Source organism: Sphaeramia orbicularis, chromosome 22, assembly GCF_902148855.1.
Source record: "Sphaeramia orbicularis chromosome 22, fSphaOr1.1, whole genome shotgun sequence".
Lineage (NCBI taxonomy): Eukaryota > Metazoa > Chordata > Actinopteri > Kurtiformes > Apogonidae > Sphaeramia > Sphaeramia orbicularis.
In genome coordinates this window covers 30,231,007-30,256,929 of record NC_043978.1, presented here as the reverse complement: position 1 = coordinate 30,256,929, position 25,923 = coordinate 30,231,007, and the positions used below count along the sequence as shown (strand labels likewise).

Sequence of the window (25,923 nt, the reverse complement as noted above, 5' to 3'; positions counted from 1 at the left end):
CTCTGATTTTTAAAAAAAGTCAGAATTCTGAAATTAAAATCAGAATTCGGAGATTAAAATCAGAATTCGAGAGATTAAAGTCAGAATTCTGAGGAAAAAAAAGTCAAAATTCTGAGAAAAAACCTCAGAATCCTAACATTTTTCTCAGAATAATAATAATTAAAAAAAAACAAAACATACTGGACCTTATTATTATTATTATTATTATTATTATTATTATTTTGTCTCCAGTGTCCCTTATCCTCTTCCGTACATCTGCAGTGTATAAACCTGTCCATCATAACACCACAGATGACACATAGTGCTACTAAATGTTTACCATAATAACCCTGTCTGTCCTAAACACTGCTCTTTTCTGTCTAGTGTTTTTTTTTTTTTCTTTTCTTCCACTTCTCTCACAGCCGTACCATGCGGACGTGAACCGCAGTACGTGGTCGTGTGACTGTCAGTGATTGGCGACTGTGTGTGTGTGTGTGTGTGTGTGTGTGTGGGAACCTGCTACTGGTTTGTGCTCCACTCTCTCTCTCTCTCTCTCTCTCTCTCTCTCTCTCTCTCTCTCTCTCTCTCTCTTTCAGATCCACGCACACTCGGTCTGTCTCTCCGCACAAACGCGGCCGTGGGGTAAACAAACTCCTCTTCTCCGCCGCCTACGAACCAGTAACAGTCGCAGAAGTCAAACCGACGCGATGATGAACGCGAAATGTTCCCGATAAACCGGAGCGAACAGTTTATACTAAGGAAGAAGCTGCAGAAAGTGGGTGAAGTGTGACAGCTGGAGAAATTAACCCACGGATTGGAGCGCCACACGTGGAAAGCATCGCTCAAAACTCATCGGTGAGTAAGACTGCATTTTTTTTTTTTTTTTTTTTAAGGAAATATTTGAATATTACTAGTGTTTCTAAGTTACAAAGTAGTTTTTTGTGGTCATTGCTGTTATTGCGTCAACAAATCCAACCCTATTGCGGTGGATTTGGAACAAGTGCGCACGGATCAGTTAGTGAACGCACACTTTTGCGCCCTAAAACTTCCTAATATTTATTCATTTACCAGTTTGTTTATTTACATGTTAATTTAATCATGGACACAAACGTAGTTGACGCAAAACTTTACGCACATTCACTCTGATATGCGTCAAAAAAACAAACAACTTTATTGTTCCAAAGTGGACTAGTACGGGTTAATTTGTCTCATTTCACCTATAGTTCCCCTTCTGGTTCTGTCCTTCAGACTTAAATATGTCAAACGCCGCAGAAGTGCAAATATTTTGACGGAATTCCAGTCAGTCCAAACATTTGGCACCTTTGGATCCTGCTGAAATAGCTGTAGGCTGCTCTTCATCATCCCAGTCATCATCATCATATGCGTCTGTTCTAGGTCCAACTTGTGATGCTGTTTTGGTTGCATTAACATTCATTTTCTGCACTTGGTTCCTCACTGCGTTTTGATTGTATTTTACCCTTTAAGCCTAAAATGATCTGCCTGGACTTTTTTTTTTTTTTTTTGGCTATAAAAAGGTTAGAAAATATGTTGTGAGGCAGTCTGTATTGAGCCCATTTTTCCTGTGCCCTTTTTTTTTTTCCAGATATCTCAAAATCTGTCAATCATTTACTATTTACTGCATGTTATAATTCTGCTAAAACAGCTTCTTCTTCAGCATCTAGTACAGGCATGAGTGAAATTACCGTAATGACCCAATAAAACCTGTAAAGCACGTCTCAGGTTTCAGAAACTGTTGGAGTTCGTCCAGTTGCTCAAACACAGATAGAGTTACAGCCATCCAAACTGTGTATGTGCAGGTGTGTCAGGGGTGACACGTCAGGTTTTAAAGAGTTAAGCCTCAAATTGGTCCGCTTGGACTTCCTTTTTTTATTATTATTAATATTATTTTGATTATAAAAAGGTTAGAAAAAGTGCTGTGAGTGAGTCCATTTGCCCATTTTTCCAGGGCATTTTTTCCCCCCAGATCTTTCAAAATCTATCAATCATTTACAATTTGCTGCTTGTTATAATACTGCTAAAATGGTTTCTTGTCCAGCTTCTTGTACAGGCATGATTGAAATTACCGTAATGATCCAATGAAACCTATAAAGCACAATGTCTCAGGTTTCAGGAACCGTTGGAATTCTTCCAGTTGCTCAAACAGTGATAGAGTTACAGCCATCCAACCTGTATATGTGCAGGTGTGTCAGCGATGACACATCAGGTTTGAAAGCGTTAAGCCTCAAATGATCAGCCTTGACCATCTTTTTTTATGATAATTAGTTTAACTATAAAAAGGTTAGAAAATATTTTGTGAGTGAGTCTGTTTTGAGCCCATTTTTCCTGACCACTTTTTTTTCACATCTTGCAAAATCTGTCAATCATTTACAATTTACTGCATGTTATAATCCTGTTAAAATGGCTTCTTCTTCAGCTTCTAGTACAGGTGTGTCTGTGAAATTACCGTAATGACCCAATAAAGCACAATGTCTCAGGTTTCAGAAACTGTTGGAATTCTTCCAATCGCAATCGCACGAACAGTGATAGGGTTACAGCCATCCAAACTGTATATGTGCACGTGTGTCAGCGATGACACGTCAGGTTTTAAAGAGTTAAGCCTGAAATGATCAGCCTTGACCTTCTTTTTTAATTATTATTTTGACTATAAAAAGATTAGAAAATATGCTATGAGCAAGTCTGTTTGCCCATTTTCCAGATCTTTCAAAATCTAGTAATCATTTACAATTTACTGCTTGTACTGCTAAATATACTTATTATATTATATTATATATACTATATGCTATGTTATACTGCTAAAACAGATTCCTCTGTAGCTTCTAGTACAGGCATGACTGAAATTTCCATAATGAGCCAATAAAGCCTCTAAAGTGCCACATCTCAGGTTTCAGAAACCGTTGGAGTTCTTCCAATTGCTCAAACAGTGATAGAGTTACAGCCATCCAAACTACACATGTGCAGGTGTGTCAGTGATGACACATCAGGTTTTAAAGAGTTAAGCCCAAAATGATCAGCCTTGACCTTCTTTTTTAATTCTTATTGTTTTGACTATAAAAAGGTTAGAAAATATGCTGTGAGTCCGTTTGCCCATTTTTCCAGAGCACTTTTTTCCGGATCTTTCAAAATCTATCAGTCATTTACAATTTACTGCATGTTATAATTCTGCTAAAACAGCTTCTTCTTTAGCGTCTAGTACAGGTGAAATTTGTGCAGGTGTGTCAGTGATGACACGTCAGGTTTTAAAGAGTTAACCCTCATAGATCTAAACATCTTGCTTGGCCTGCCATCCCATTTTCCTAGTGTATTCAGTACTGAGGAAATGGTCTGGAACTGCTCCATTCACTGTGAATTATGCCTGATCTATTTTATACTGGACCAATCACAAGTCTTGGGGGCGGGTGTTTCGTAATGCGTCATACAAACAGACTTCTTTTTGTCGCGAGCCAAAGTCAGTTCCAAGTCCGCAAATCTCTTTACAACTGTTGTTGCTTGTTTGATTCAAAAATAAGGATTGAATTACAGATTACACCCTGTCTGTGTTTCTCAATAAGAAATCCATCTGGAATAATGAGGCTTGAATCCTAATATGAAGGCGGGACTAACAGGACAATCACAGATAAAGACCTATGTGACGAAAAACTTGAGAATACAGGGTGTAATCCGTAATTCAATTCTTATTTTTGAATCAAACAACCGACAACAGTTGTAAAGAGATTTGCAGACTTAGAACTGACTCTGACTCGTGACAAAAAAAAGCCGGTGTGTATGACGCATTGTGAAACACCCGCATCCAAGACTTGTGATTGGTCAGTATAGAATACACTGGGCATAATTCACAGTGAATGGAGTAGTTCCAGACCGTTTAATTAGTATTGAATACACTGAGAAAACCAGACTACTAAACATCCACCAGTGACCAAAAGCATGTAGTGATCTAAAATGTTTAATAACTGCTGATCCACTAATCCTGTCAATACTTGGAAACACTTGAGGTAAAATGCAGTTTCTCAGCTTTTCATGGTCATCAGAACATTGAACGTTGATTCACCAGTCAAACCCATGTAGTTTGGCAAATGACAGTGGCTGGAGATGCTTGTTTTTATGTTCAGTTAATGATACATTTTGCTGAAAAAGTCCCTTTTTATTCAGTTTTCTCTGTTTTGATGTAATAACCTTTGAATTTACTCTGAGCTTTATTGAACATCTACGTACATGACCAGGGAATACAGTTTAGGAAAATACATGATTTTTACTCATAATATTACAATAAATGCAGGATAAATCACTTAGGAATGGTTAAATGTGGAGACAATTTATTTGGAAGCTTCTACAAAAAAACTGTTGTTGTAGATCTTCAAGGGTTAAAGCAATCAGAAGGGTTTATCCAGGTGAGAATGAATTATATAAAGAGAGCATCTTTGCAATATTTATATTATTAATATAAGGCAAAGCAAGGAAAATTTGTTTATATAGCACCATTCATACACAAGGTGATTCAAAGTGCTTTACAAAGGCATAAAATGACATTAAAATCATAGAGAATAAAACATTAAACGAAAGGAAAGTGCAGAAAAGATAAAAAAAAAAAAAAACAATAATAATAAAGAACAGGAGTTCAAACAACAGCTAAAAACAGTCTTGGCTAAAATTAAGAATTCAGTAATAAGAAACATTAGCTATAGAAGGGGAATAACCTATCCTCTGAAGTGTTCCAGCCTTGTTTTTGAAATTACAGTAGCCTTGTTGGGTTTATCTCCATGGTGTCCACACATGTTGAGGAACCGTGCCCACCTCCTCTGAAGTTTAAGCTTGTAATCTACAAAAATGTTTGGTATGGCTACTTATGAGCGCTGGAGCAGAGTTGGCTTAAGGCATAAGCAAACCCAAGCATCTGTTCAGAGGGAGCCTTTGGGAGTGGCTCCAAAATGAACAAATTACACATTTCAGTCTTGGTGTCCTCAGGTAAGAAAACAAAAACACACACCGCAAAAGTGTAATGTTTTTGAGAAGTGTCAGATTTTTTGGCTGGGTGATACGTAGCAATTAACATACTGACTCAAACCATGAATGTTGTAAAAGCTTAAACATAAACAAAAGTGAAAATACAGTCTGTGTTTACGAGTCCTGTACTCTGGATTCTACAGGGTTATTCCAAAAGAATGAACCGATTTCATTACGCAGTATTTTAACCCTTAGGGGTCTGAGCCTTTTTTTGACCGTTTTTGAGTACTTTTGATTTTGCCTTTATATACTATATAGAGAAATGTTTACTATACTCATGTTTGGTATCTTTTTTTTCAGCACAACTTCATCTATCTCATCTGTCTATTATTTTTTCAGTTTAACCTACTATATCAACACAAAAGGCTAAAAAACACACAAAAAATATAAAATCCGATTTGAAAAATGTATGTAATTTATTACATAAATAAAACAAAGATGCTTAACGAACCTTTTCAAAGACTTTAAAAGTGACTATTGGTTCCAAATATTAGGTATATACAATTAAAATTGTAATAAATGAAAATTATATTCAAATATTTGACATAAAAGCATATCTTTACATAGGCGTTTTCTCCGGTTTTCTCATCCCCACCCACCCACCGCCCCACCCCTGGTCCTCCCGGTTTCTGCATCAGGATCAGGTGGGGGTCATTCTCACCTTTACCTGTAATGCTAATGCAGTCTAGGGATTAGAATTCGCAGATTCGGACAGTTTTTTCTGTTTTGAAAAAGGATAAAAAAAATGACGAAGATATGGTCAGAAATATAACACCCCCCCACTTCATTTTCATACTTTTACTCACGGTGTCATATCTCCGGTTGTATGTGCTCTATGAACATCAAATAAAAAGCGGGAGAGTGTTTAGAGTCCACACTTTCGAATGCAATTGTCCCCAGTAGTGTACGTGACCAACTTCCAACGCTACGAAGTGTTGAATATGTCATGTGATTCAGTCACTTGCCGGTGACCGTGGACCCCTAAGGGTTAATAAGGAAAAGCAATAGAAAACTCCAGCCAAGTCACAAGTATTCTACTCACAATCAACTTTTATTTCCAGTCTTACAAGTGTTCAATGGGTCCACCACCTGCAGCACAATCAATATCTATGCGATAAAAAAATTCCTCCTAGACGCGCATCAGCATATCACGATCCACTGAGTAGATTGCTGTTGTTATTCGATGTTTAACCCTTTCATGCATTAATTATGAGAACCTTAGTTAAGATTTTTTCTTGAGAGTTTTTATTCCTCCATAGGCATGAATAAAACAATGTGATCAAGGTTTTTTTTTTTTTTTCATGGAGTTACAAAAATGTCAATGCATTTAATTTTTGAAGTAACGAAACGTGTTTAAAACCCAATATCAGAAAGTGATTTGAAAACAATGAAATAAAATAAAATCTGATGTTTTCTCACATTTTAACATATTCTAATGCTAGTTATTACTCTTTTCATGGAGAAAATATGCAAAAAAACCCACTTTTTTTTCTAACAGATAACAACTGATTTCCACTCAAACATGTTAGTGCAGATCAGGTTTATCTAGAACAGTGCAGTTACTGTAATGGTCTGAATGGCAGTGTGTTATTATGGGATGGCGCATAAGTGTCCACTGTGTTGGCTGATATGGAACTAAAACAACAAATCCCATGAATATACAAGAGAACAGCTGGAGAAGAACTGTCCACTGGAGTGACCACTGTGCATGAAAGGGTTAAGGTCATTGAGGTTAGTGGGTAGCGGTGGGACATAAACGTGTCCCCACAAGAAAAAAATTACACACTGTGGGGTCTGGGGATCTCGCAGGCCAAGCACATAGACCAAGGTCTTGGGCCCCCTTTAGACCAACCCATCGCTGTGGCACGTTTTCATTTAAAAAAGCTCAAACTTAGAAAACTCCTGTTTCAAATGATCTTTGACTCATTCCAGGACAATGCTTAATGTGTCATGAAATCGGTTCATTCTTTTTGAATGACCCTGTGGTTTCCGTGTTACCTTGGAGTCCTTTTCCATCATTTTTCACTGTTTTTGTAACTATTTTTTGCTGCAATTCCCACTCGTTATTTGTTTCACTGTTTTTATAATTGCTTGGTCTAAGTCTGCTAAAGCCAAAGATAAGGAAAGGTGGTAGTTTTTAATAGTGGGTATCTCTCTGCAGAGCAATTACATCACGTCTCCAGACCTGTATATCTGTGACAGGTTCGGACCTGGCAGCTCAGATTAGCAGCCAGTCTCCTAATCCTACCCCTGTGCCTCCCATTTGCTTTAACTCACCGTCCTATGTTAAAATATTGCCTCTTCCTATGCAGAAATCCATCGTCTAATTTGCTCTAGTGCGCCATAAAAGATAAGCTTATACCTTATTCCTCATACTTCAGTGTCCAATTACAGTCAGCATAATGTAAAGTGTGGAGCTGGCTGCCTCCCTGAGTGTCCACCGCCTCAGCTCATTCTTCTGCTGGAGAGGACAGATACTCTTGAAGGCTCGACACCGAAACGCTTTTGTTTTTCTAGTGGCTCGTGTAATGAAAAGAGGAACAAAAACTGCCTGACTAGCAAAACAAACAAAATGACACTGACTTTGTGAGCAATTTGAATCACTCAGGCTGCAGTCCCCTTCCCTGCATTACAGAGGTTATTCTTCTGCAATACACATCTCTATGGTAATGCGTTATAATACACAACTGGCCCTGCCCATATGAAGACGGTTTCGGTCGTATCCCCAAAAGTTTTGTATCGGATAAGCCTTTCGTCCATAGGAAACCGCTGTTTTCAGTCACTGAAACTGAACTCAGAGTGGATAAATTTGAAAACGCCGGTTCTACGTCTTCGTCTGTACGACCAAACTGCAACTTTTCTAAAATGATGTCATAGCCCCACCTCTGTACCCTTTCACCCCAGAAGCAAGACGCCACTTCACAACAACAACAATAATGGCGGACTACAGAGTAGTGCTCGTGCTACAGCAATTATTGGGTTTATTGGACATATTGAATCAAAATTTTCGGCTACTCTTTCATTACAATGAGCTGGGGTGCTGTAAAGGGTGTGGGGGGGGTGAACATGACAAACTCATGGGGCCCATAGAGGGGCCCCAGTGGATATAGGGATATAGGTTAGAAATGAAAATTTCGTGTAAGCTCCGGTGTACAGCAGAGTCATAGAAGCCAGGAGTCAGATGTCCAAAGCATGATAAGTTTAACTTTTGGTTTTCGCCAGTTACAGTAGTTACGGCAGTTACGTAACATGACCCCCCCACCCGCTCCAACAGGTACTTCCTTGTACTGTTTAGCTTTTAGGGGGCCCACAATTGCTATGCGGTGCCCCAGACAATAAAAAAACAACCTAACAATTTTCACCACATGCTCTTGCATCTACTCTTGCTCTTGGAGAGGGGCAACCAAAATGCAAAAAAAAAAAAAGTCTCTGTTTTGAATGTCTGGGGTCCCCAGAAATTTGTGATGTTAAAATGGGGTCACAAGCCAAAAAAGGTTGGGAATCACTGAAATATTGGATCAGACCAAGGTTATAATAGTTTTGGACTTTTAATTATAGTTTAGTTTTATTTAGTTTTGACTATTCTTTCTCTAATTCAGTTAGTTTTAATTAGTTTTTAGAGCAGGTTTGCTAGTTTTTATTAGTTATCGTTTTTTTTCTGAATGCTTAGTTTTAGTTTAGTTTAGTTTTAGTATTAGTTTCAGTTTTTTCATATATTTTATCTTCCTTGCCGTCCTATTCAAAGAAATAAGTGAGGTTACCCTGGACACTTAATTTGGGGGTCAGGTCAGGGCGGCTCTGACTGAGCACAGACACAAACATATGTACAGTACCATGGATAAATTCCCTTTAGCAGGTTGAAGGGGGTAAAGTAGGTGGGGGTGTGATCCATACACAACGTCACTTACGTGAAAACGAAACTGAAACTTTCCATACTTTCACTGTTGGCCTCCTGACTTCTATACCTCTCTTATACTGTTGATCTTACACAAAATTTTCACGTTCTATCCTATTTTAACATTTTCAAAGACGAAAACTAAGGGAATTTTATACATCATTTTTATACGTTTTAGTTAGTTTTGTAAGCACACAATACAGTTTCAGTTAGTTATCGTTTTTTTCTTTTAATTTGAGTTTTTATTCATGTCAGTTAACAAAAATGTTTTTTCAATTTTAGTTTTCGTCATTTCGTTCGTTTTCGTTAACGGTAATAACCTTGGATCAGACCCGGTAGAACCAAGCAAGGTTCATGCGCATGCTCTACGTCTTCTCTGTTTTTTGCCAGAGCATTACAACGCCACATACAGGCCTGGCATTTGTACTACATTGTTTTCAGTAGTTTCGTGTGGATGCAGATATTTCCTGAAACGACTCTATGTTTATGGAGCACTTTTTTGAAAACGACCGTGTGGACACAGCCTAAGCTCGCTCCTTTTTGTCATGTTTACATCAGTTTTTGTGCTGCACGCTGACATTGTTTCTCCTGTGCATCCATCCTTATCCTTATGCAAACTCTCTTACATTGTTAATATATCACGCCACTGCTCCAGTATAGAACTGATTCACTGTGGTAATGAGCCATGCACTTGTGTTGGAGACATCTATTGGTAAGTGCTCTATGTTTGCTTTTCTCCTGTTTATCCACCACGCTTTGGTCCCTCCCAAATGTTTTACTGCTGTAAGGTGCTGGGCTATAAAGAATGAGCTCATTTGGGGGCCTGTCATGTCATTCATTGATCCATGGTTGGCCCATGCCTCGGTGGCACCATATAACCTTCACTAGTGGCTGAGTCACCCAGGGAAATGAACTGGACCTTCTATATATTTCCCTTTTGAGGCAAAAGAGTGAGATTATACCTATTCATCTTACTGCCTTGATGAAAAGTGACCATTATGCAATACAGATAATAAAAAATACAGGATATCTAGAACATATCAATAAACTACTGTTACTCTCACATACACTCAAATTAAAGGATTTGGTAGAAATGAAAACGGCACAAATATTAGACAAAGGAAGAAATAAATGACTTCCAAGTAACATACAGAAATTATTCACAGATAGAGAGGGTGGTTATGACAGACAGAAGCTAAATATAAAACATTTCACTAGAACAAATTGTAAAAAGACGTGTATTTCATGTTGGGGAGTTTTTTGTGGAATGGATTGGATCTAAATATCAAACAGTGTGGAAAACAGAAAATTTAAAAAGATGTATAAAAACCTTATTTTCCAGAGATATAGTAATAATGAACATGAGTGCAACAGTAATAGTTATTGATGGTACGTAATCATTTATTCTCTTTTTTTTGTAATTTAACCCTTTCATGCATGAATTATGAGAACCTTAGTTGAGTTTTGTTTTTTTTGTTTTTTTTAATGTTTTTATTCCTCCTTAGGCATGAAAAAAACAATGAGATTGAGGTTTTTTTTCAGAGATTTACAAAAATGTCCACTCAGCTACACCATGAATTTTATTCTTGAAGCAAAGAAACATGTATTTAAAACCCAATATCATAAAGTGATATGAAAGCAGTGAAATGAAACCATGTTTAATGCAGCTAACCTGATGTTTTCTCACATTTTAGCATATTCTAATACTAGTTATTACTCACTTCATGGAGATAATATGCAAAAAATAACAATTAACAATTGTTTTCCACTCAAGAACCAATCAAGAACAGCAAAGTTACAGTAATAGTTTGAATTGCAGTTTATGAGATGATGCATTAGTGTCCACTGTGTTGGTTGATATGGAACTAAAACAACTAAATCCATGAATATACAAGAGAACAGCTGTTGAATAGCTGTCCACTGTAGTGACCACTATACATGAAAGGGTTAATGACTGACCTATTCTTTGATATGGACTGTATACACTAGCTAATTAGCCAAGTCATGTAAAATTGGGATAGGACAATATAAGATCGGCTTCTTCCTACTCATTTTTGGACATTAAGTATTGTTAAACAGCCACAATGAAATTGTTATACATTTGTGTGGTATTTATTTTCTTTTTTGGTTGATTTATTTCAATATATTGGATGTATATATATACCCTATATTTGAGTTAAATCTGGAATTTGTTTTGTCTACTTATATTCAAAATAAAGTCTATCTATATTTAGTTTTATATCTTAAAACCCCAGAGTGATGCATTCTTCTGTATTTTATTGGACATAATCAAAATGCCATCATTGATTTATCTGAGTTAATCAATAAATTAATCAACTGGAAACAATCAGCAAGTAATCCGATAATCGATTCAAGTCTCAGTGCAAACATAAGTTCTCCCCTTATGTCTGCGGATCAGTTCTAGTCCTGAAAACACTTATAAAGAGCGCTGACTCAGTCCTCTTTGACAACCACCCTTCTTGCAATTTCTTGTCTCGTGACACTATAACGCACACATTTAACATCGTGGTTTGGGCAAGTCACACATAACGACTTTCAGTTTTGCTTCGAGAACTTGCTGTGTCTCTGCGAAGCAAATGAATAAAAAAAAGACAGCTTTCCACATGAATTTGTCAAAAGAGGAAGCCCAAAATTCAATATAACCCAGACCTGTGTAATGTGAGACAATAAGTGCTAACATTATTTTAGTGGTGAATGATGTATTGTGATAAATAAACAGACAAACCTCATAGTCACAATCAGATTTGTGTCAGTTAAGGGTTCAGTGTGTAGGGTTTTAGAGGGGTCAGTTTGGAGAAATTCACAAATATTCATTAAGTGCTATCACCTACAGTGTGGGGAAGCAAAATTTACAATGAACATTTAGTTGTTTTTTCTCAGCAGGCACTACGTCAATTGTTTTGAAACCAAACATAATCATACCTAACACTATTATCCATACCTTTTCAGAAACTTTTGCCCATATGAGTAATCAGGAAAGCAAACGTCAAAGAGTGTGGGATTTGCTGAATGCACTCGTCACACCAAAGGAGATTTCAAAAATAGTTGGAGTGTCCATAAAGACTGTTTATAATGGAAAGAAGAGAATGACTATGAGCAAAACTATTACGAGAAAGTCTGGAAGATACTATTAAAGAAGAATGGGAGAAGTTGTCACCCGAATATTTGAGGAACACTTGCGCAAGTTTCAGGAAGCGTGTGAAGGCAGTTATTGAGAAAGAAGGAGGACACATAGAATAAAAACATTTTCTATTATGTCAATTTTCTTGTGGCAAATAAATTCTCATGACTTTCAATAAACTAATTGGTCATACACTATCTTTCAATCCCTTTCAATGAAAATATTGTAAATTTTGCTTCCCCACCCTGTAAAATGAAGGCTTGTCACCTTTTAGTTCCATTAGGATAAGCCATTTACATCTACAACTGGAATAACCTAAATTTTAGGTGTTTACAGTAACTCAGATTAGACAGAACTGAACTGAGCGAGTCATTTTTCATGTTCTTACTTCCTGTAGGTTCTAGGGGTCAGTATCAATTATTAGTATTCAATAAGATCAATCATCAGTATTCATTTGGAGTAAAAATATAAATGATGGTGTCATCTGTTTGAATGACTCCAATATGAAACTTCTTGAAATGCCTGTAAACTGACTGTCAAACGGAATATATTAAGTGACTATTTCAACTAGATTTATAGTCAGTTGTTACAGTGAACAAGAGGGATTATGGGTAATTAGTGGTAGTAAGTAAATAAATGTTCCTGTCGCAGCTTTCGTGGACTATTACTGCTGATATTTAACCGATCAGATATTCAATCAGTGCTGTCAGTGGGACGTCAATCAAGACCAACAAGACTATTATATTTATTTACTTGTATGTGTCATGTGGGATTTAGTCATCTGTCGTTCATGATGACGTGTCCATCCATAGCAGATCCTCCTACCCATGTGTAAGTGGAAGATGGGTAAGGAATATTGTATTAGTTACCATCAGCAGCCTTGTTACAAACTAAACCTGTAACCTTAGGGAAGGGGGTGTCTGATCGGGCCTTCATCTGATTGCATCATCAGTTTATCAGGGCTCCTGCTGATAGGTCAAATATTGAAATCATATTGAATGTAAAGGGGTCTTTCCATGAAACTGGGTTTATTTTGGTATCTGGTACTTTTCCAGCTTTTTAGACCCAATAATAAAAGACAAATTTAGACACATATCCCCTCAGGATGTGCCTAATGATGACCTCAGATAAATGCAAAAAAATGATACTCTTGCTCTGAGCCATCCCAAAATTAATGAGTAATTTTTAATAAAATATTAGGACCAAACATAGGACCAAAAATGGGACAGGAAAAGCTACCTAGGTGCATTTTATCTTGAAAATATCGCTTCAAATGATCTTATATACCGATATAAATAAAGACACTGTGTTAAATGTGACGATCCTAGTGGTTTTTCTGATCCAGACATGCAGGTTTCGTGTGTAACCCATCGTGTCCACTTGCATTACATATACAGGGTGTCCCATAAGTTTCCATACATAGGAGACATAATACATATGGTTCTAACATGTATTTCTTTATATTTCTTCTTTATAGTTCTTCAGCAGTGGAGGACACGCATTGAAATGTGTTCCCGACAAAATGGCAGTCATATAGAGCATATTATATAAATAAAAATGGTTTATGTCAAGAAACGTTTATTTTTCCTATGTGTGGAGACTTATGGGACACCCTGTAGAACCTGCCCATTTAAACATGTAAATTGCAAGTGATTTTGCAACAGAGGTCATTTTTGTGAAACACTCTACCTTGCATATTTACTTCAATTCCCAAAATGTACCTGTGAGAGAATTTAAGATATAAAAAAAAAATAGTAGCATGTAATTTTCGTGTCCTTTTTACTGTGTTACATGAAGATTTTTACATAAAAATATTCTAAAAACTAAATAAAATGTGTTATATTTGAAAAATACTTTTTATCCTCCAAAGTGCTTCCAAACCTGCTTCATAACATTAGTCTACATATTGTCTGAATTTTTAGCCCCTCTGTCCTGCTTTTAGGGACCAGTTTTATAGACGCACCCAAATACCTGGCAGGTTATTTTATTTATTTATTTATTTGTTTATTTTTCATTACTATTCAGACTATTTTGTGACGTGTTTAGCATTTGTTAGCTATTAGCAATGGTCCATATTGCAACACTGATGTGAATGTAATTTAATCATTAACATTATTGTCAACAAATAAGCTGTTCTTCGTAAATACACATGTTTTAAAAGCCTTTGATTTAATCACAGTGCAGCAGATTTGACAAAGTAAAGCATATTTGAGGATCCCCGTTGGTTTTTGTTGGCAGAAAACTGGGCTGATGACTGTGTTTGGTCTGGTGGAGGGATTTACTTGGAGAAAACTTGGACAGCTCCATCATGGCTGAAATCTTACAATAAGCTGCCTGACCCTTGTACTTGTTTTTTTTTTTATTTTTTTTTTAAATTTAGTATATCAATGACATTTAAACAACTTTTGTGGGCTCTCTAGGTTATTTCACAGAAGGTTATTTGATCCGCCTCTTTGATTCCCCAAGTGACATTTTGGAATAACATATTGTTGAGATACTAGTAAAAAATCTTCTTATTTCCTGAACTGACCTGTGTTTTTCCTTTATGAAATAACCACAAGAGTGAGTTTTTCCTCAGCAAGACCTGGACTGTGCACAACATAATTCTTGGAGTTATTTTTCAGAACATTCAAGGCCGGTCGACTATACATGTGCAGTTTTTTTGTTTTTATTTGTGGTGCAATGCTTCACTGAGGTAGGATTAGAATTAGAAACAGCACAGACAGGCAATGTGGAACAAAAACAGCAGGGTAGACGGTGTAATCTCCCCATTATTTCACGAGAGGTAACATTGACCATCTGTGCATGTGGCAGTGGTGAATACTGTTCAGTCCAGGTGGATGTGATGAAGATGTATGTCCTGTGGAAGCGTTGAATGTAAAATCAAGGTCTAATACCACAGACACTATGATCTATAAAAGAGGCCAAGTCTTTTATTTGTTTTATTTCTTTCACACACCTTTGAGAGTAGTCTGGGATAGGCTGTTTTGTCTTAGAAATGATTCGATCAAGTCTAAGTTGATTACCTTTGTGGTTAATATGTTGTTGTTTTTTTTTTTTTTAAATCACTGCATGATAAATTCAGAGATTTGTCAAACATAATACATGTTAAAAAATAGATGCGGAAAATGTGAACAGACTTCGACATCTAATATTTTATTTTGATTTGGAGATTTTAAACATGGCAACAATGCAGCCTTTTTGTTTTTTTCATGAACTTTTTGAGATTTCACATTGCAAATACAGGCTTTAAATAATCGTGGATTGCATAGAATGGACATCCTGTAACAACAACAATGACCAGCTGATGGTTTTTCATCATTTTTTTGTTCAACATGTTTTGGCGCAGGTCAAAAATGGTGTTTCCATATTACACTGGGGCTTTTTGGAGTTGGTGTTTCATGACTATTAATCACATAGGCCAGTGGTTTTCAACCTTGGGGTCGCCTGAAATTTCTAGCAATTGCTAAAAGTAAAAATAAGCTTACTAATGAAAAATATATGGTAAATTGAGAGAGGCAATCCCAATCCATAAAAGACATGACAAACTCTGAAGCTGAAACTGAAGCACTGTGGTACTGTTAATCTTTCAAATGTTCATTGTGGTCAGTTTCAGATGCTGCAGCTCTTTCATAATTCATAGTTTGAGTTCTTGTTTGTTCAGTATTCATTGTCAGCCTTTTTTTTTTTTTTTTTTTTTTTTTCCTGTAATGTTTTCAGTCAGTGAAGATGAACTTCCCCACGGGGACCAATAAATTAAATCTATCTTGTAAATCCAAGCTGGACTGACTGTACATATCCTGACCAAGGAAAATCAAATTCTCTCTTTGTGCAGTAATCTACACCTGGCTTTTCTGCTTCCGTCCATAATAATATACATTATATAGACTAAATGTCGTTTAAAATTAATGTTTATTTGCAACATAGTATAGCAAACTATTACATGATCAAAAACAAATTAATTTTAGCAAAAAAATTGTCTCCATTTTGAATGTCTGGGGTCACCAGAAATTTGTGATGTTAAAATGGGGTCACAAGACAAAAAAGGTTGGGAATTACTGACATAAGCTGTTGTGACCTCATTTGGTCCATTGGATTTCTCTATCCTCCTGAGACCCAGGAAAGTGACACTTTTAGCTTTTTTACATTAAACAATTGTCTTGATTGGAAACTGCATAATGCAACAGTTTTTTTTTCCAGATACATTTTTAAAAATAATTTTTATGAATTAATTTATTTTTAATGGAATGTCCTTTGCAATGGACATTTTTTTTTTTTTTTTAGTAAAACTGTCAAACTCTTGTCCCCTACAGAGGACAAAAATGCATTGCTGGGTCTCAGGAGGATATTGAACTAAAAATCTTTCTAATCTTGTGTTTTGCACCGTTGCTTTGGCAAAGCATCTCTGTTATCATGCTTATTGCAAGAAATAAGTTGTTTTTCTAAAGACTTAATAAACTGGCTTAAATAAACTGGCTAGTCAAGCAACAACCCAAGGTGTTTTTGTTTTTGCCTTTGTAGCTAAAATCTATTTTCCGCTGTTCCTGTATACCACTAGTCCTGCATAGCCAAACCTATCACTGAAACAGCGCTGCCATTCTGGAGTTGGGGTAAAAACTCTTTGGCTTCTTTGTCCTTCTTTATACAGTCGCGAAAAAAAAATTATTAGACCATCAAAAGTCATCAAAAACAACAGTTATGCAATCAAGTACTAACTCCTGTGTGTATCATGTGACTAAAACAGACAGAAAAGAAAACATGGAATGACTAAAAGCGCTGTTTTTGTCAGTACAATGCCACAGATATTGATGTAAGAACTGAAGTGATTTTGGTTATTATCAAGAAAACATGGAAAATGTCTAGATATCAGCTCTGAAATGAAACTCTTATGAGCTAATTTTGTTGTTATCATTATATTTGTCCAAACAAATGTACCTTTAGTTGTACCAGGCATTAAAATGAACAAGAAATTGAAGAAAACAAGGGTGGTCTAATAATTTTTTCTGTATATAAACTACTTGACGTCACTGGTATAACTGAAGGCTGCAGTGATGGTGCCTTTTGCAAAATTGTGTTTTTTGAGGGAAAACGTGGATCGGTGGAACATCTGCATATGGACAAGCAAACCGTGATATTAAAATGACTAAATCTGTGCACATAAAAGCATGTCTTACTATTGTCAGTGTCTAGTTTCACCTCAGACCGTCTTGTTTTTCCTTTTTGTAGCATAAAGGACATGTAGAAATGGTAACGTGTAGATGTACATTTCTTGGCTTCTGTGCCTTTCTGCTGCTTCTTCTTCCTCCGTGGTCTTGCCTCCAGCGTTTCAGAGTAGAGTATTGCTTATTTTTTCATCATTTTTAAACTTAATTTTATATCCCTGTGCTGTTTTTTTTATCATTCAAAATTGACTTGGCGGCTTATAACTCATTTTTTTCTGTGTTGTGACAAAGTCAGTACACATATTTATTACTGCTTCATATGGACTTTAAACTTTTCCTCTCTCTGCTTCTGTGCTTTTAGTAGATGTTATTTACACACCATTGCGGGGCACCTGTGTGTTTACTGAATGTGTTTAAGGCCTGTAGCTTTCAGTTTTTATTTCCTTCTAGAGCAAATTAAAGACAGGGGTCGCTTTTCCATTGACCCTCAAATTGCGCAAATATAACTTGCGCATAAAAATTTACCTAATGGAAAAACGACAATTTTACCAGAAGTCTCATTTTTCGATTAAAAGTTTTTGTGCTGGGAAGAGGTGGTTTTTCGAGTGTAGCGCAAATGGTATATCAAGCAAAACTGCAATGGAAAGCCCTTTTTTCGCAACTAGAGTCAGATGAATTAAAAAAATGGATGTTGACGTACGTTACAACAAGCAAAGAAGAAACATGTCGCGGTATGTGTGGACGCACCAGGAAAATCAATCATTTTTAGCTTACCGGCTGACAAGCTGTAAGCTATTGTCGTTATGCGGCGTACGTTGTCGTCTGTCATCGTTGTCTGTCGTCTGTTGCAAAACTTTCAATCGTCTTCTTCTCCGAAACTACAATTACGATTGACTTCAAACTTAGAGTACAGCTTCTTTATGATGATGTCAACAAAAGTTAGTGAAATTATTTGGATCTGGATCTGATTCTGGATTTGGTGCCACTTTGAAAAATTTTCCCATTATATCAGATAGGAAGTGGATTGATACAATAAATCAGTAAGTATCAATGATATCAAGTTGGAATTTGAATTTTTTACAGATCTGATTGGAATATGACCAAAACATGGGCTATTTCTGTAATATAATAAATGCACAGAACTGGGTGATAATAAATGACATCTGGATACATTTCCTAAAGCTTTTCATTTGGCCGATAAGCTACAGGGCCATTGGTCCTATTTTTTTTTAAATTTAGTACGAGATAGAGTGGTAATATATAATAATAATGAATATATCTGTAAATCAACACCATAATTACGTTCCTCGCCATGTTTATGGAATGACTTCTCGTGTCATCTCACAATAATAAATAAACAAATCATGGGATTTGTGATTTAATGGAAGAACCGACAATACGCACTTCTGTTTTTTCAACATTTAGTGAATATCGGTAAAGTTTTGCACAGATGTCCAATGGAAAAGCGACTAGTGTTATAGATGTACACCTTCACTTTGGTACGATAAGGTCCGTATCGTTCCCGTCAGTGGATTTTGTTTCTTTCACTGCCTTCTTCTTCTGCTATGGTGGCGAGAGCTCCTATGGGTCTATAATCGGAGACAGAACAGCAGCAATGTGTTGATGCTAGAATAAGTGGTTGTGCAGCTAAACTCAAGACCACAGTCCAACAAGGTCCCATGAGAGCTGTGAGCACCGACTGAGCAGATTTTCCATTTAAGACACTGAGCCAAAAGGAAAGCAAAGGTATGAGCAGGAGTAGTGCTGCTCCTTTTGGCTGCTTTGGCAAAACACAAACCATAGTAAATGAAATGTTTTTTAAAGGGGCTCTGCTTTGGAAATGGGGTGATAAGCAGCTGTAAAATATGTGTGTTTTGTTTTTGCTGCCACAGTAGCTCCTTGGCACACTCGGATAGACCCACTCAGCCCCGCACTGTGAGCATTGCGTAATACAGCTGAAAGTCAAGCTGTAAGTTGTGCATTGTAGCTGGCTACATTTCAATGCCTAGAGGCTGCTGTCTACAGCCGCCTCCTCTTCCTCTGCCTTGTGTTCCTTCTCACATTCTCCGACCCCCCCCCCCCCATCCCTCCTTCCCTGTCATGCTTCAGTGGGCCACTTGAGGGGCGATATATATGCTCCCCCTTTGCCTGGCGACAGCTTACAGGGGGATGTGGCTAGTCTTCCCTCTCAGCTGGAGGAAAAGAGTGGCAAGTAGGGAGAGATGATGTTAAGGATTTAACCAGAGAAGACACTCCAGCGGACATGGTGTTACTAGAGAGAAGAGGAACCAGTGACTTTTCAACAATGATTCTCTAGGCTTTATGTTCTGTGTCGTAGCATCAAGTAAGACAAAGAAGAGGATCAAAAGTGAGGACAAGTCTGACCCCATATTGAGCAGGGAGGGGAACAGAGAACTGGTTCCTTAGTCTGCTTCCTTAATGATTCTGTTTATTGGTTCCACAACATCGTCTTAGCAAATGTGTCACACATCATTTCCATATTTTGGTTCAGACGCACTCTTAACCCTGTAAAGCCTGAACCATTAAATCATTGACAGAAAATTCCAGTTCTTTGAAACCGGAGCCTTTACTGGTCCTTCTGAACAACCCCCAGTTTTTTTTTTTTTTTCAAATATCAATTTCCATGTTTGATTTTCAATTTTGTATCATATTTGATACATCAGGTCTCAATGCTCAAATATTATTTTTGAACAAACTAAAACATAATATAACACAAGCATGTCTAACAAATTGATAATTCCTTTTCAAAATTGTCAAAGTTCTGCCTCCTTCCTCATTAATGACAATCTTGTAGTGTCACTGGAAAGGCCTCTGGTGAATGAATTCCTCCCCCTGGTGGATTATGCGTGTATTGCATGTATCTAATTGTATACATCAGGTTTTTCAAGAGAAAAACATTATCACATTGATCATGCAGAGGGCTTCAAAACTCATGTATAAAATATGATATGTTGGGCGTTATAGGGTTAAGTATGTTTTTATTTCACCAGTAAAGATGACACTAGGACCATTTGCAACAGTTACAGAGCTTCCATTCCAAGAAGTCAAAAGGGTTCAAAGGATTCAAAAGAATTCGAAGTGTTTTATTGCCATGTGTACAGTAAAGAAACAGGTTTCCCTGTACAATGAAAGTCTCAGTTTGCCATCCACACTGAATGCCAAAAGAGTTTAAGATAGGTATAAAAGTATATGACCGATGAATGAATGAATATTTTGAGTGTTGTATACTTATGTGTCCGGCCCATATAGGCTTATAAGACACTACTGACTTCAAAACAGGAAGATGACCAACATATAACAATTACATCAAAGAAGTTTATTTTAGTTCAGGATACAGAATTTTTTGTCTGAGTTTCCATGCCTTCCCCAAAAATCTTGCCAAACAGTGGCGATTTCTCATAGACTGCAAGGGAAGCTCGGCTTCCCCTAAAATTACGAAAATTAAATGGTTAAATATGTTCGGTTGCGTTGACATTTTATTGACTACAAATGTGTTAGAACACGTTCATCTCACAGATGAGTTCGTTCAGAATCAGCTTTATCACAAATCAACAGACTCGATGTTGTTCACTTCTCATACATTCCCGTTGCGCTGTTTTCTCATACGATCTCTGCTCAGTGCATTTGTCCGTAGAAGCTCAGCGTCCATGCACTTCAATGGGACTGAGTGGAACAGTTTTTTTTCATTGCCTCAAAACTGGACGGTAATTGGATAAATGCCACGATGTTGTCCCGCCCCCGGACGCCGGGCGTCTCTGGGGGTGAATGGAGCTGTGGGTGGAGCTCGGCCGGGTTGGACGCCAGAATCCCACAAGCTGATTGGAGGATCAGTCGAAAGGCTGAATCTTGTTTGATTGACAGGTATTTTCAGATCTCCTCCTTCACTGACACAGTTCAGTTTAATACCGTCACACATTCTGCTGTGAAATTGAGAGAAAAACCGCTACGAAATTACTCGTTCATTTCTTGCACTGTAAATAAAACACACTCATTGTCCTTCCTTGTTTCAATTTAACATAATTTCAGAGTTTTCTTGTTTCAGTTACATAATTTAATCATTTCTTGTTCGAGTTTAATATCATTTTGTAGATAGTTAAATCAATCAAACTGTCGGCTAGGTCGGAGTGAAAGGAGCATCTCTTGTTTAAAAAGGCTGAAGTCTTACACCCACAACACAATGGGCCAAGGCCGTCTGAGCAGCCCAGCTCTGCTGGACATTGAGAGGACACTGGTCCAGTCCCTGGAAAAGACGCCTACTTGGTACGATAAGGTCACTGACCATTTTCTTAAAAGGGAACGGAGGGCCGAATGTATGTTTAAATAACTTGACAATTTTTTTTTTGATGTAAGCTGACAATGAGCTTCCCCTGTCTGAAAGACGAGCAGCTGCCACTGTTGCCAAACTATACATTTCATTGTCAAATAACGAACTCAACATATCCCCATCAAGCATCCAAAACAAATCAGGCTTTTTACATTGAGTATAGGTATAAAAATTTAAATACAATAATTTAACTAGGAAATTATAATGACCAAAAAAAGTGGCTTTTAAAAAAAAATGGCATGCAAAAGAAAAAGAGCATAAAACATATAAAAAAAACTTAACCACTATTACTAAGAGACAAATATATATTTGCATAAATGTGCAACATCTGGGTAACTGTGTACACTGTCAGGTAAATAGTGTACAGCATGTGCAAACCTGCCTGAGATAAGTGAGATGTTAAATGTGCAAGGGAAAAATACCTCAAACATGGAGAAATAATTAACCACGTAGCATCCAGTTAAACTGCATGAATATAACGTCTTTGATTGGCTGTGTAGTGAAGGTGGTGGGACTGTGGAAGAGACACTGTTAATGTTTAGCACCATTTCACTGTATTAATCTGCTTTCACTGTTGTTTATGAATAATCTCTCACTCTCCTTTAACTACTCCTTTCATAACCTGTCTGAGTTTTGTGTGAATAAAATGCAAAATAGTAGTGCATATTTGACACTAAAGAGTCATTTGTGCTAGAGTTTATTCCCTAATTCAATGAGAATACAGAATCGAATCGACAAGTGATATTGATAATGAAACCAGAATCCTATTCCTTTATCGGGTATTTCCCATACTTTTATTTAACTACATGTGTAGGTTGGTTGATTCCCAATCCTACAAAAGAACCACACTATGGAAATCTATGACACAACTGCTGATGTGAAAACATTCTGATAATATTCTGAGGACTTCACGTCTTAGTCTGTTGAGCGCTGTACTGTTTGTGCACTTTGATGTTCTGCTGGTACACCCAGTACAGGTCTTGCAGTTCTTATTAAAGGTCAGTACAGCACTTCAAAGCAGAGTTCTGCACAGATTTTAGAACCCTGCCTCTATTACAACGACAAAAAAAACCTTTCATGCGTTTGATGAAGAGCAAAACATTGCATGATTGGGAATGTAAAAATCCATTTCCTAATCAAAGAGTTGGGATCTTACACATTTTTGTCATTCCACAGAAAGGCATATTTATTAGCCTTTTTAATTACTTTCCGCAAAATCTTGGCACACGTTTTTGTTTACAGTGAAGTCTCGCTGAAAGAGCCACAGAGAAATGACATATAATTAGACTATAAACTGTCTCATACATACATACATGATGAAACTGCAAAACAAAATTAAAAAGAAAAATACTATGAAGCCAAACAGCTGGCTCTATTAACCCTTTACAGGACACTAGAAATACTATGAAATTCAACCATAGTGTGTTATTGGAGGACATAATAAGGCTTTATTACTTTTTTTTTTTATTGTCATAGAAAATCAAGGTCGATGAAGTTACCATATGTGGTTCCTTGCATGAATGTGGCAAAATGAATAAATAAATCCAAGACATACATATAAAAAATACAAGAAAAACATGTATATTAGAACATTAGAACCTCACTTTTAGAACATTCCAACAATGTAAGTGCTGTTCCACACACCTGTCAACATCCACATTATCATTTATTTTGAGATTGCACCTACTCACATGTATTTTGGATTGATTTAAATAATTTTATAAACACCAAAATTGACCCTTCATGTAATTTCAACTTTCAACATGTTTTATTTGGCCTTTCACAAATTGATAAAATAAATCCAGCAAAAAACTATATTATCAACCTTATAGTCATATTTGCCAAATGTCACATCCATTGAACTAAAATTGCACACCAGCATCCGAACATTATTGTTTTTAAAGCCCTTTTTTCCAATTATTTAGACAATTTAAAGAACATTATAAACTCTAAAGCTAATAAAATCAAAAAACTATGTCAAGTATATCATCTCATTTAATTTGTATAATTTCTATTTTATACCTCAACCTTTTTTTTTAGACTTAGATTTGTTTCTATATATTTGAAATGTAAAATATATTGTGAAATGTGAATTTTTCTGTCCTACTTCATTGTATATTATTATGTATATATACTGTTCAATTGTTCATTGTAAAAAAAAACAACAACAACATCCACATTATCCCTTTGAACATCTTTCCTTACATTAGTACCATTACTTCATGGTACCTAACAAAGCAGGTCCACTCACTGTTCATGCAGAGGTGGACCTTACAGACCCTGTAGACCACATTGGACCTGAGATTGTTGACTCACTGTCCTCACTGGAACTGTTGATGTCACTGTCTTGTAATATGTATGTAAGTGACCAAAAATAGTCACTTGCCTGATAAAGGGTTAACACTGACTCCACAGGGGCACTGGTATTTGACAGGGCTATAACCAACACACACTTGCATCATGGGGAAGGAACTATTGTGACAAATAGCATCACTTACTGTTATTTTTAAAGTAGGACACAGTTAGAGCAGATGTTTAGTCTAAAAAACAGATTCAGTATGGATGAAAAGTCAAAGCAGGAAGACTGTCTGCTTACACTGAAATGTATATACACAAAAAAATGTTATTTATGTTTGTGGAAAGTTGAAGATGTATTTTAAAGGGACATGCCAACATAAAGCTGTGATACTGTGAGCTCTGATTGTCTGAATATGTTAATAGTTGGTCAGACATAGTTATGGTTAGTGATGTCCTGATCTGGATTTTTTTGCTTCCGATCCGATTTTTTTTAGGATTAGTTTTGCCAATACCGATCCGATACCAACTTTTTACAATGAAATTTTGATTTAAATTTGGAGTCATTTTTTATAGGTTATTATGCTATTATTACCTCCACCAAGGCGGTTATGTTTTCATCAGGGTTTGTCAGTTTGTTTGTCTGTTAGCAAGATCACTCAAAAAGTTATGGCCAGATTTTTTTTTACATTTTCAGGAAATGTTGATACTGGCACAAGGAAGAAATTATTACATTTTGGTGGTGATGGGGGGGGGGTTGCTTTGGCGGAAGTCTGCGCTCTCCATGTGCTTTTCTAGTTTTACTTCAGATCACAAGTGGGCTGAATTTGGAACCTGAACTAAAACAAGTACGACACCTTTTACTCTTAATAACTTTTGTATAATTTTTGCACTTTCCAAATTCATACTGTGGGACAAATTAGAGCCTTTGGCAGGCCAGTTTTGTTTGTATGTTGTGTTTGCCACTGCTGTAGTACGTCTATGGACTGGTCCATCCAGGTATTATATGGGGGTGTGTTCCGTGCCATATGTTAGTAATGAGTGGATCAGCAGGTTACTCATGGGTTGGGTTGGGACGGGTCAAAAGGATGTCAATTTATTTGTGGAGCGAGTTGGGTTGGGTCAAATAACTCCACAAAAGCCCAGCAGGTTGAAAAAAACCCACTCGTGCATCACTACCGTACGTACCTCAGAATGAGTACGCACAGACCTTAAAGTGAAAATGAAACTTTTAGACGCTTTACTACACAGGTGTCAAACATGCGGCCCGGGGGTCAAATATGGCCCGTGAAAAGGTCCATTCTGGCCTGGGGGATGAATTTGTAAAATGCAAAAACTACACTGAAGATATGAACAATCAGTGATGTCAAAATCATTTTAATTCAGGTTCCACACACAGATCAATATGATCTCAAGTGGGTCAGACCAGTAAAATAAAATTATAATAACTTACAGGGTGGGGAAGCAAAATTGACAATGAACATTTAGTTGTTTTTTCTCAGCAGACACAGTTGTTTTGAAACCAAACATATATTGATGTCATAATCATACCTAACACTATTATCCATACCTTTTCAGAAACTTTTGCCCATATGAGTAATCAGGAAAGCAAACGTCAAAGAGTGTGTGATTTGCTGAATGCACTCGTCACACCGAAGGAGATTTCAAAAATAGTTGGAGTGTCCATAAAGACTGTTTATAATGGAAAGAAGAGAATGACTATGAGCAAAACTATTACGAGAAAGTCTGGAAGATACTATTAAAGAAGAATGGGAGAAGTTGTCACCCGAATATTTGAGGAACACTTGTGCAAGTTTCAGGAAGCGTGTGAAGGCAGTTATTGAGAAAGAAGGAGGACACATAGAATAAAAACATTTTCTATTATGTCAATTTTCTTGTGGCAAATAAATTCTCATGACTTTCAATAAACTAATTGGTCATACACTGTCTTTCAATCCTTGCCTCAAAATATTGCAAATTTTGCTTCTCCACCCTGTATAAATAATGACAACTACAAATTTTTTCTTTGCCTTAGTGTAAAAAAAGTAAAATTACATGAAAATGTTTACATTAACAAACTATCTTT

The 25,923-nt window shown here is 36.7% G+C and overlaps 1 protein-coding gene across 3 annotated transcripts in view; it reads left to right on the top strand.

Moving 5' to 3' along the window:
- Positions 1-558: 558 nt before the first annotated feature.
- The window catches only part of stxbp6 (syntaxin binding protein 6 (amisyn)), a 212,827-nt gene continuing 187,462 nt past the window's right edge, over positions 559-25,923 (top strand). For 2 of the 3 annotated variants that reach the window (XM_030127516.1, XM_030127514.1), the window contains exon 1: positions 559-834. The gene's annotated coding sequence lies outside the window, so the exon portion shown is untranslated. Of the gene's footprint in view, positions 835-16,431; positions 16,443-19,395; positions 19,403-25,923 lie in introns of those variants that run through there. The other variant, XM_030127515.1, reaches the window with a different exon arrangement.